Source organism: Periplaneta americana, chromosome 4 (genome assembly GCF_040183065.1).
Source record: "Periplaneta americana isolate PAMFEO1 chromosome 4, P.americana_PAMFEO1_priV1, whole genome shotgun sequence".
Lineage (NCBI taxonomy): Eukaryota > Metazoa > Arthropoda > Insecta > Blattodea > Blattidae > Periplaneta > Periplaneta americana.
In genome coordinates this window covers 76,316,000-76,329,210 of record NC_091120.1, presented here as the reverse complement: position 1 = coordinate 76,329,210, position 13,211 = coordinate 76,316,000, and the positions used below count along the sequence as shown (strand labels likewise).

The window sequence follows — 13,211 nt, the reverse complement described above, 5'->3', positions numbered from 1 at the left end:
CCGCTTTCTCTTTTCACCCCAATGCCCTTCGAGTCGCACACATAAACGCTCAAAGTATTTTAGCACACATTGACGACTTTTACGCTATATTTTCCCCACTAAACTTGCACGCCATCTTAATTTCTGAGACCTGGCTCCAACCATCTTTATCCTCTTCCCTAATTCACCTCGACGGATAAAATCTACTTCGCAACGATCGGTTAAATAAGCGAGGAGGTGGTGTTGCAGCCTTCATTAGATCGGATCTCGAGCCCAAAGTTATTCACCAATCCCCCGGCGAATATTCCTCTCGCCCTGAATTTCTCTTCGTAGAAATACGAGTTAGTTTTCAGAAATGTTTGCTGTGTATTGTTTATAAGCCTCCGAAGGTTAATTTTTTAGCTGACCTGGAGACATCCCTACAGAACCTATTGCCATATTATGAACACGTAATCCTAATGGGTGACTTTAATACAAATCTACTTGCCGCTGACTCAATACAGACGACACAACTAAAGACAATGTTCCATGCTTGTGATATGACTATCCTTCCACTTGAACCCACTCATCATACCACCTACTCAGAAACGCTCCTTGACTTAATCATCACCAATAATCCTGCCAAAGTTCTCTCACATGGACAGCTACCTGCGTCTGGAATATCTTCCCACAATATAATATATGTAATTTACGCATTGCAGTGTCCCAAATTGACAACCAAAATAGCTACTTATAGAGACCTAAAACGTATTGACAATTCTGCTTTAATAGAAGACACATTACGTATACCCTGGGACGCAATATGGAAGTTGCGAACTGTGGACGAGAAGATAGAACAGCTAAATAACTTTATTATAGACTTGAATGACCGACATGCTCCTCTAAAAACTAGACGTGTGAGAAGACTACCTGCGCCGTGGATGACTGCTGACATACGCAACATGATGGCTGAACGAGATTCGGCATATCGAAAATATAGACGAGACAAAAACGAAACTAATTTTAACAGGTACAAGCAACTGAGAAACAGAACCAGCCAGATTGTTAGGAATGCTAAAATCCGACATGCATACAGCCTTATTGAACCAGGAACTAGCCCCTCCACGCTTTGGAGACATGTGCAGACAATGGGATTAAGACAGACAAAGACCCAGGTAGACGGCAACTCAATCTCACTGGAACGGCTAAATGACCACTTTACGAAAACTCACACTACAACCCTTAGCCCCATTGACAAACAACAGACAATCGATGAACTCTTAAACCTACGGACCAACCCCTCAAGGGAAAAATTTCACTTTTGGTATATTACGCAATCTGACTTAAAGAAAGCCCTGAAACGAATCACAACTAAAGCAGAAGGACCAGACCACGTCAATATTTCGTTATTAAACAAAATCATAGACGTAATACTACCGACTGTGATCCACATTTTCAATGCCTCAATTATGACTTCGACTTACCCACAGCAATGGAAACTCGCTTTTGTCCACCCAATTCCCAAGACCAAAACACCGACATCTTATAACGACTACAGACCTATCAGCATCCTACCTGCCCTATCCAAAGCATTGGAACGCATTGTACACAAGCAACTGACAGAATACTTAAACAAATACAAACTTCTCGACTCTTATCAATCAGGTTTCTGGGCCGGACATAACACAAGTACAGCATTACTTAAAATCACGGAAGACCTACGCAAGGCCCGGGACGAACGTAAATTGACAATAATGACTTTACTTGACTTCAGCAAAGCCTTCGATTCTGTAGACATTGACTTGTTAATATGTAAACTCAGATGACTACACCTAGAAGAGCACGTTGTCCTGTGGTTTGACTCTTACCTTAATGGCCGCCTACAAAGTGTGATAGCTGGAAATCGTTCTTCCCCTTGGCAGGCCGTGAGGTCAGGGATCCCACAGGGATCAGTTCTTGGCCCTTTACTATTTACAATTTATATCAACGACATATCAGAATCTCTAAAGTACTGCCGACACCATCTCTATGCAGACGACCTTCAAATATACATAAAATTCCACACTGACGAAATAAATGATGCAATAACTAAAATTAATGACGATCTGGACTCAATCTGGACATGGAAACGGAAATTCCGACTTAAACTAAATCCAGAAAAATCACAGTCAATTATTGTGGGCCATTCACGTTTGTTAAGCACTATTACCATACCAAATTTCTCCCCGATTAAAATACACGGCACCGAAATTCCGTTCAGTGAATCAGTAAAGAATCTAGGTATTTATATGGATAAAAGTTTAAATTGCAACATTCAAGTTGCAGCAACATTCAAGTTGCAGAAACCTGCAAAAAGGTATTCTCATTAATCCACTCGTTTAGACGATTGAAGAATTTTCCATGAAAAAAATGTTAGTGCAAACACTCGTGATGCCCCACTTCGATTTACTGTGATATTCTGCTTACTGACCTGAGCGTTACTTCGGCGCAGAGACTGCAACGTGTTCGTAATATGTGCGTCCGTTCCGTCTGCAATATTCGCCGGGCTGATCACGTAACACCATCCCTCGAAATGTTGTCCTGGCTCCGTCTAGAAGATCGTAGGAAAATCCACTGTCTTTCCCTTCTCTTTCACATATTGCATTTCTCCACTCCTGTCTATCTTGCGTCTCGTTTTCAAAATTTATCCACCCATCATAACCTAGACACACGATCACAACACTCATCAATATTATCCATTCCCTCCCACCGAACATCCTCATATTCATCTTCTTTCACTGTGGCTGTTCCTGGGCTTTGGAATTACCTACCGAGTAATGTCAGGGACTGTCAGACAACAAATCAATTTAAGAATAGGCTAACGAGATATTTTTCTAACAATTATTGTCAACAATAATAGCTGTTTCAGGTTTCTCAATGTTTAATGGTTATATATATCACAGATAAATATCTAAATTATCTCATCATTATTATTATTATTATTATTATTATTATTATTATTATTATTATTACCCTACTATTATTATTATTATTACCCTACTAATAATATTATTATTATTATCATTATTATTATTATTATTATTATTATTATTATTATAACTATTTCTTATCAGTGTTTATTATTGTCACACTAACATTAGTTATCCAATTTTCATTATTTACTTTCATGTTGTTTTATGATCTAGATATTAATGTAATAACTATGTAAGCAAATGTATTTAATTAGAATTAGAGTCTAGCTGGGCGAAGAGAAGGCCTACTGGCCTTAGCTCTGCCAGATTAAATAAATAAATAAATAAATTATTATTATTATTATTATTATTATTATTATTACTAGTAACCAGTGGATAGCTGGGGCTAGCTTAGTACGCTTGTAGCGCGTGCTGCGAAATTCTATGAATAGCACCCTACATAGATTCTTCACCCAAAAGTGCATATTACTATGGAATCCCAGCCACCAAATCACTCAATTGAGTGTGCTTTTTTATATAATGGCAGTTGACATAATATATGTCAACATATATGTCGAACTTGAAGTCAGGTCACAAAGGGAAAAACACTAGAGGAGAGGGATTCGAGCTAGTGCTGTGGATTGAATTTCGGTGTAGCTCAGTGGTTAGAGCACTTAGTACGAAGAACCAAGGATCCGGGTTCGATCCCCGGCGCCGGAGCGAATGTTTCTCCTCTAATAATTATTCGGTACATCATAATAATATTATATGCGTAAGTAATCACTTAGTGACTCAAGACGGCGCTCATCCCGCCACTTAGTCACTCGTAATGAGTGCACCTTTGTACATAGTGCGTTGGACATTGTGCCACTGTCACATATTCTGTGACACAATACATGAAGGTAGGCACCAAAGGCAATCGGAGAGATAGAACTTAAACTGAGAGGGATTACATTCGGCATCGGAACTGGAATCCGATGTGGCTCAGTGGATAAAGCGTCAGCACGTAGAGCTGAAAACCCGGATTCGGGTCCCGGTGCCGGACAGAATTTTTCTCTGTTCTTCCACCCTTTACTACACTAGAGCAGTCTACTTCCAGTGTATTATACATAATATCTATGGGTTTTAATTAATATGTGTTCTTTACATGAATCTCACGTTTTAAATGTCTATCGCTACGAAACAACGGTTAGATTGCCTGACAGTGAAACAAGTGGGCCCGGACTCAAATCCTGGTTGGGACAAGTTATCTAGTTGGGTTTTTTTCAGAGGTATTCCTTCAACCACTTGAAGTAGAATTGCTGAGTAACTTTCAGCATTGGACCTCGGAATCTTTGCGCCTTCATTAGCATAATTTCATGAATCATCCTTAATAGTTACACATCGACTAAGGGATATGGTGGACGTAGTTCCAGTATTGCCTACAGATGGCATCTGTTTGCGGAAGCTGCACAAATCCCAAGAAGCCGCAGGGGCTTGCGGTAGACCGGGGAGTGCAGCTCCCTCGCATAGATGGCGCCTTAGTAAGTGAAGAATCGACGGCGGCTTGGATTTTTAGTTAAAAGATGCAGCAGAATACAAGTACGTGAATTACGAACAGATGATATGGATCTGAGGAAGCTGCAGAGTGACATCAAAGGGAGACGGAGGCGTGGACTCCTTTCATACGATGGCACCATGCTGTGAATCATGTGCTTGAAGATCGATTTTAAGGAGTTCAAAAATTATTCCAATATAAGGAGGTTTCACAGTAAGCCTAAGACTGTGGTACTTGCCTACGGGTCCCCCGAAAGAAGTCATTGTTAAATTATAATAATATTGCACATATTAATGAGAAACTTGATACTGATAGGTTCTGTTAACTTTTCAGTGTCAGGTTGAATGTTCGATACTTCAATGCGCATGCTTGTTTCAAAATTAATGTCAGTAAGCTCGGATCGTCCTTTGAATTTTAATTGTTTCATCACTGAAATAAGAACACTGAAAATGTCTGTCCACATACGTAGATGCAGTCAATTAAAGTTGACATTTTCACTGCATGGTCACTGAGATGGTCCATCTATAGGTAAGTAGAGTCTGTAGAAATGAGTAACACAGCGCCAAAATTTCGCTTTTAACTCGGTGTTACTTTGGAGAGCAATTAAGTCCATCTGTAAAATAATTCAAATGATTTTTTAATTTTCGAACATCTCGGCACCTGTTGAACTAATCTTTAAGATTTTCAATGAGGTTAGCAAACTTCCAAAAATCTGTTAAATGGGTGGATTCAGTCATTTTACTCATTTTTTTGGAAATTTTACTGATATTCTAGCTCATACTTGTGTCTGCCAAACTACACGTTTTCTTTGAAAATACTTTATTAATTTAAACAGATAGTAAATCAAGATTTTTGCCTTGCATTTTGGTATTTAGCTTGTTAATTTGCATGTCATGTCAAACAAAAGGTCAAATAGATAATCCACGTACTATTCTCGAATTTATCAATCTTAAATTTGTGATCTTTAAAAGATAACCTAATCTATTCACAAAGTTCGTACACTCGTTTGAACATATTACCTGCACTTAGCCAGCGATCTTATGTGAAATAGAAAACATTAATCAAAAGTTGCACGTAAATCAGTCGAGAACTCCTTGAATTGACAATGAGTCGATCCTGTTGTCGGAATGTAGATGACTAACCTAACCACTGGCCTCATTACATTTTACATTTCAAGGTGTTCTTGGTGTAGTATACAGTCGCACGCAATGAGCTCGTGATCAAAACAGTCTTTGTTTACAAAGGAAATAAGTTCTCATTATTTTTTTCCCGATCATTGCGGATATACTACCAGTTGACACGACACACATCTTACCTAAGTTCAATTGAAATTTAGTCAATACTTATTTGATCGTTTGATAAATATTCACATCGTTTGTTGTGTCCTTCATTGGTGATACAGACATGTCTTCATTACTTTAAAATTGCTGCCAACTCACGCACAAATATATAAACCTATGGCGTGTCTGAAACTTCCGCACTTTCGGCAAGAGCTAAAGAAAACCACTTCAATTCAAAACATCTCTTTTTTAAAGTTTCTTCAATATCGGTTTCCAAGCCTTCTATTCCTCTTTTACCGTCATACAAAGGCTCATTTTAGAAATAAAGAACTTTTCGCCGAAAAATAACACGTTAGCAACACTGTCCAAATACTCCTTTACCAATTTGCCATCTTTCAATGGCTTCAGTTTTTTATTTACTATCTTGAAGACAACACAACTTGCTTTCACAGCTACTCCTGAATCATCATTTACTTTCTTGGAAAGGTCCTGTTGAGATGATATAAATCTGTTTTAATGATGCACTTTGTCTTTTCTCATTTATCCATTCAACTGGCCGTTTTTGTTTACCTGTTTTGTGTGATAACATTTTTTAATGTTACATGCTTTAAAAACATTAAAACTTTCCTTACAAATAAAGCATGTTGCTTTACCTCAAAATTCACAAGGAAAATATCTTGAGGTTTTTGGTCGAAGCCATGACAACAGAACAGCCACTTTTACTTCAAGTCCTTACTAACAAAACTGTTACGTTGTGTGAGCTTGGACTATATCTCTACCGAATGAAAAGTTTTAACGCAACTCTCAATGTCAGTGAACCAGAACGACAAACATAGCCTATAATTCAGCTGGGTGAAAATCAAATATGTGCTCCAATCATTCACGGCCTTAGAAAAATAAAATAATAAGTGAATAATATAAAAAACAATAATTTGTAATTATAAACTTCGTAAATCCCAAATTAAAATAATTTACCCATACATATAAAAATAACATAAAAAATACAATTATGATTCTAGCTTCTGTATAACAACTAACAATGAACATTTTCATTTTATCAAAAGAAATATGCATTTTATATTCAGAAAAAATTAAAATCTTATTTGTACCCTGAAAATATTTGTTCTACGTCACAAGGCGTTACTGTAGCAAATCTTAAATATGACAGCCTACAATTTTCCTTACTATATCATGAGATGAACAACTACTTCGTGAATCTAATAGTGTATCTCGAATGTGGCACATAATATTAAACTCATAATTATTATTTTCAAGAAAAGTTTTCATTTCTATTGTAATGGCAGCTAGGAAGTTTGTATCATAATTTTGTGATGTTGGACTGTAAAACAACCGAATGCATAGCAGCACGAGACGTCAACATTTAACGAAGAGTAATCTTGAAAAAAATAAACGCGTTACACACTCCTGTTTGCATAATTATTTTAATAGGAGATGAATTTACTTTTTTTGGAATCATACATAATATTAACATTAGGACAACGTAAATAATATAATAATAACAGAATAGCTCACTTTGTTCAAAACCTAAACTATTAGTATAAATTAACAATATTCTTCAAATTATTCAACAGAATGATACTATGCGTTATGTGAACTGCGTATCGTCTGTAACGAGCGGAAGCAGGGCGAGGCGCGGGTGACATCTATACTCCTCGCTATAATCAAGTGAAATATACTGTATTAGTACGATCTTTCTACCTATGCTTATTAATTGCAATATTGTTAAAAACAACAAGCTGAGCCAAAATTCCGTAACTTACGCTAGCGCTGTTGAAAACGATCCTCAGAGAGTCCTGCTGACTACCGCCACTCACTGGTGGGAAACATGAAAGAGTACAGTAGCGTCACAGTCTAGTATATACAGTCACGAAGCTTAAGTTGTGAGGGTGCTAGGAACAATAGAATGTGCCGGTACTATTTCTGTAATGAGGCGATATTAGTAATTCTACTGGTTAGCAACTATCTATGGATGCATATTTACTACGTAGTGAGCTTTGTGCCTGTATATAGTAGACTGTGGAAGCGTAATATAATAAAAATAAAAAAAAAACTAATTTATATGATATTATTTCACAAACTTATCTGAACACAACATGACTTTTAAATTGTGGTAGCGTGCTTAGCCTATTTCAGAGTAAACCACTCGATGGCGCTAGCTCCTTCATACCTATATGCCACATCGTTATCTATTGAAAGTCTGAAAATTGGAGCTGTAATTATCCAAGTCTGTTCACATGTTATCTGTAGGCTATGTTAAAAAAATTGACAAATTTGTCCACCTTTAACTTAAACTGAAATATCTCAACAGCGAATAGGGATTATAAAGAATGGACACTTCGCGTCGGTACCTTTGATGTAGCCGGACTGATTTCAATGACCTTCAAGCCAGCTAGAGCGTGAGATTCTGCTTTCTTCCTAGAGTTGGCGCTGACATCACACCAGCTAGCAGTCGACACAGCGGAAATATAACACACATAATAATTAATACATCTAGGTACATTATGTACTCAAATAAAACAAATTGGATCCACAAAATAATAAATCCGTCATTAAATGTAATGTCTAGACTCTAGAGTTCCTTTATAATGAGAGTTGAGACATTGACCCCAACAACAATTAAAATATGTAATGATTTGATAGCACTGAAAATGGAAAAACAAAACTCTTATGAGAAGTAAAACCATATACCTATATTATATTATATACAAATATTAAACGAATTCGATACTTAATTTTATAATGTATTATATTATTTTCTAATATAATTTATTATATCTGAAATATAAAAAAAATATTATTACAACTAGTTTGTCACTGAGAAATAAGGAAAAGCTGTTAACTTGAATTTATTTGAAGCAAAGCGTTACTGGATTATGCAATAAGGTCTCGACTCTATACTCAATTATTATCTTAGCGTATGCTTGATCACACTAACCTCTAGCGCTTGAAAGTGGAACTAAACGCCGGCGCACAGAGAAACAAAACACAGGAAAATTCGCTCAGTGTCCATTATTTATAATCCCTATTCGCTGATCTCAAGATCTAATGGAGCTACGATAACGAACTTAGGCTTAAAACACTCGGAACCATTGAGCCCAAATTTATTTGATTCGGTCTATTTGGACTAAAGTTATGGCGGCATATGTATTTGAGCGATGTTAAAACATATCTTTGATCTAAATTGACCGAATCAAATTAATTTGAGCTTAGTCGATATGGGTAATACCCAGATGTTAGAGGCCCATGTACATTTTCGTAGCTCTATTACGTCTCTAGATATTTCTCTTTAAGTAAAAGATGAACATATTATGCCAATTATTTTAATATAAAAATCAATAAAGCAGAATTAATAGTTTGCCTTTTGTTTTTATGTATTACTGTGGAGAAAGCGTGCGACATTCGCATAACCTACATTATTATGGAAGGTGGTAAATTTATGAAAGAAGAAAGTGTGTTATTTGTTTAACATTTTGTGCTTGGTGTGACTGAGTAAACACAGAGAATTTTTTAAAACTAAATGGAATTATGTGCAAGTTTATCATTTTACATACCAGTAAACGAGGGTGATGATGTGAAAGAAAAGCTATAAATAAACAGTAAAAGACGATTCGCGTCAGTTCTGTAGTAATAATCAAGATGGGTCTTTGTAGGAAAACGAAAACGGCTAGATAGCAATACTCGATAGTTACGTTCACTACTGGTGTTACTTCATGCATTTATACCACTAGCCATCTCTCGAGCTCTCTAAAGTAGGCTTAAGTTACATGTCAGATGTGGTACGAATTTAATTTCATATTTGTTAGCATTTCAAAGATATAAATTACTGAGACAACAGTTTTAGTTTAAGATAGCAAACACTTCATAGAGACTGTAAATCTACACCATGCTAGGCCATCATGTTGGTCCCAGAACATATTACAATTAGACACCGAAATCTTAGTCACTATTCTTTGAAGTTATGTGAGTACGGAGTTTATGCAATGGACTAAATGAATTATTGAAGAGTAGTGGCGCGTGGCGGTGTACGATTAAAACAGACTACTGAAGCATCAAGGACAACAAACACACAAATAACAGATGTTTTCAAGATTAGGGCTGTGTTGTGTATTACAAGTAATAAACTTAGCCTTTGCTGTAAACTTTTAACTTAAAATGTTACTGTTTCAAATACAATACTCTTATAGTCTGAACCGTACATTTGTGCTATTAAAAATCCGGCATGCTACATTGAGGCTTCGTTTCTTTCATTCAAAGCAAAGTGTCTGACGAAAAATTAGAATTAGAGCTTCAGATTGCTTGCAATAATGGTGACGGCTCTACCTTCAGGCAAGCATTATGTTTTAATTCAACTCCGTTGCGGATATTCCAGACAACATCCATATTATGCTGCAGATGATCCCGAGGCAAATGACAGAATTTTCGAAGTACTTCGATAAGACATAGAACAGGTTTCGTAGAGGAGGAAGACAGGCTCCTGCTGAAGTTCGATATTTAAACGAATTGTGGAATCAATTTCACGCTACGATATCTATCGAGCCTGTAACAAAAATATCATAGATCCGTGGCACAACCAATTTTAGACCGTTATACCTAAAAATCGCCCATCATTGTATAAGTTAATCCAGAGCCTGCAAGAATAAGAATACGATATAGAAACGATGATTCATGAGCTAGATATTGGTCGAAGTATAACACAACCACAGAAAAGAAAGTGTAAAAACTTGAATTTGCTATTGCAGAACATAACTTTGCGGTATGATGAACATAAAGACTAAGGACGACTTGAATATTAGCAAGCCTGTGGACACAACACAGCAGTGTAATACAGATGGTTTCACTAATTATACAAGGTGAAAGTGAAATAATCTTTCAAATTTTCAGAGGGAATAGCTTATGTTGTATGTAACAGAAAAATATAATTTCATATAGGTGGAACGTTAATAGTTTCTTCAGAAAAAAAAAGTGTTTCCCAAATGTTTAACAACCTCTTATTCTGTAATCATTGCGAGTAGAATCGCAATTTTTATCTAAATCGGTAGGAAATCTGATAAAGATAATTTATCCCTCTGGCGTATTTCAATAGCGTGGACGGCTTTCGTGTAAATCTAATTTTCAAAACCTCTAATTTCAAGTCAATGCACGATGCGAACAAGTTGCAACGTCGAGGCAGAGAGCAGCTCACCTTCCGAGACACATACAGTTCGTTGACCTATGACATCTGTATCACGAGTAGTGTGTGTTAGCGGCGATGTTGCCAGACTGCTGAAACTTCAAACTTAATTTTCTAATTAACCGTGCAATCACAAAACGTAATATAGGTTTTCTATTCATATAAGTGTACTCCGTCGTTTCTTTCCATCTGCAAGGTTATCTTACAAGGTACGAGTATATTCGCGAAGTGCCTGACTGATATTGGTATAAAATGAAATACGAAAGTTCAGCTGTAATCGATGTTTATGGTACCAAAAGTAGCTGCCCATAGTGGTAATTGTAATAGAAGGAATATTGCACAATGTGCATGTTTCTTTCGTTCAGTTTTTGCAGAAGTTTGTTAGTGAGCTGTTTCTTTGTTTGCACCAAAATAGATGATATCGGTCACAGTTCAATCCACATAGTTTGCACTTTCACCTGTTTCCGGGTCGTGGTACTTCTCTGTCTGGCATATGCGATGGTGAAATCCATGTACCGCGAATCTGCGTGTCGTAAGTCGTATCTGGCTTGTATCCAATCCCTGTAGATCATCGCGTCTGTGTAGAAGAAGTCCGGCCATATCTCTTGTTTCTTCTTGTTCAGTTCTTGTAGTAGTTCTCTGTAGCCTTCGGTAGTGGGTAGCAGAAGCTCATCGCGTAGTTCTATGAAGAATTGTTCCTTTGCTAATGCATATGTGAGGCGCGATGGTGTATACTTTGACAGGCTTAAGGCTCGCTTGAGAAAACTGGCTTTCACTTTTTCTATGTCTTCCAAGTTCTTCTTCTTCAGGCTTTCCCAGATAATCTCTAGTCCATAGGTTAAGGTTGGTTCCACTTTTAGGCGAAACAGGGTGATGGCTGTATTCAGTGAAAGTTTGCTTAGGTTCTTTATGCTGTTTGTCGTCATCTTTGCTGCTGCAATTCGCTCTTTGATGTCTACGTCTCCTCGTTTTGTAGATACTTAAAATGCTGGACGTTTTGCAGTGGTTTGTTCTTATACAGCAGATGGTCTTTTGCTGAGAGTCTACCTCCTCTTCTAAAGGTCATTTTTACGGTTTTGTCCTCGTTCAATGTTAGATCGTTTTTTGTGGCCCAGGTGGTGAGTTTGTCGAAGGCTGTTTGGGCGTTTTCTAGGTTCTGGGATACGATGCGGTGGTAATTATACAATGTTTATGAGCCTAGATAGATATTGGTATAATAATGAATATGAAAGGAAACTCATCTATAAATAATGATTATTCTACTAATTTTAGCTATTCTTACACATACTTAAACATGTTTGTGGGCTTGATGTAGAAATGCGTTAAACATAATTAATGTAAACGACAATAAGCACATTGGATGAATGATGCATTTCTGCAGTTGGGAGCTGAGCAACTCGAATCTTCAGTGTCCCAGATAACATTGGTAGGAGCTTCAAAGACATCAAATTCAACTGGAAAAGTAGGCCAACCTTTCTTCCAATTATAGTTTTCGCAAAGAAGCTTTAGAATTTCTTTGGAAAGCATCGATCAACATAAAACAACTGCCAGCGGAAATACAATGTATTAGTTATTACAAATATTGGCATTGTCGGTAAATACAATCAAAAAATATATTTTTAATGCATTCGTGTGGATTGCTTCTTCATGCTTTAAATGTAATTAAAATCTGAAAATGTTTATCGAAAAATTGGAGAAGCCCTTCAGCCAGGTAAAATACCCACCCTGCATATGTCATTGCTGCTTGGTTTAACGAATTCAGTTCCAAGTACACATTCAGTTTTCTCTACTGAGAACATAGTCTCTATACATCGTTTCAATTATACTTACTTAGGCTACTTACTTACTTATAGCTTTCAAGAGAACACGGAGGTTCAATGCCGCCCTCATATAAGCCTGCCATCGGTCCCTATCCTGAGCAAGATTAATCGAGTGTCTACCATCATATCCCACCTCCCTCAAATCCATTTTAATATTATCCTCCCATCTATATATCGATCTCCCCAAAAATCGTTTTCCCTTCGACCTCCCAACTAACACACTATAAAATTATGCACTTCTGGATTTGCCCATACCTGCTACACGTTCAGCCCATCTCAAACGTCTAGATATTCTAGATGTAATGTTCCTAATTATGTCAGGTGAAGAATACAATGCGTTGTGCAACTTCCTCCATTCTCTTGTAACTTCTCCCTCTTAGCCCCAAATAGTTTCCTAAGCACCTTATTCTGAAATACTTAACCTCTGTTTCTCTCTCAAAGTGAGAGTCCAAGTTTCACAACCGATAATGAATA

General features: G+C 36.9%; 1 protein-coding gene across 3 annotated transcripts in view; it reads right to left on the bottom strand.

The window, feature by feature from the left end:
- LOC138697977 (tyramine receptor 1-like) overlaps positions 1-13,211 on the bottom strand; it is a 689,651-nt gene that overhangs the window by 368,442 nt on the left and 307,998 nt on the right. The window lies entirely within an intron of this gene.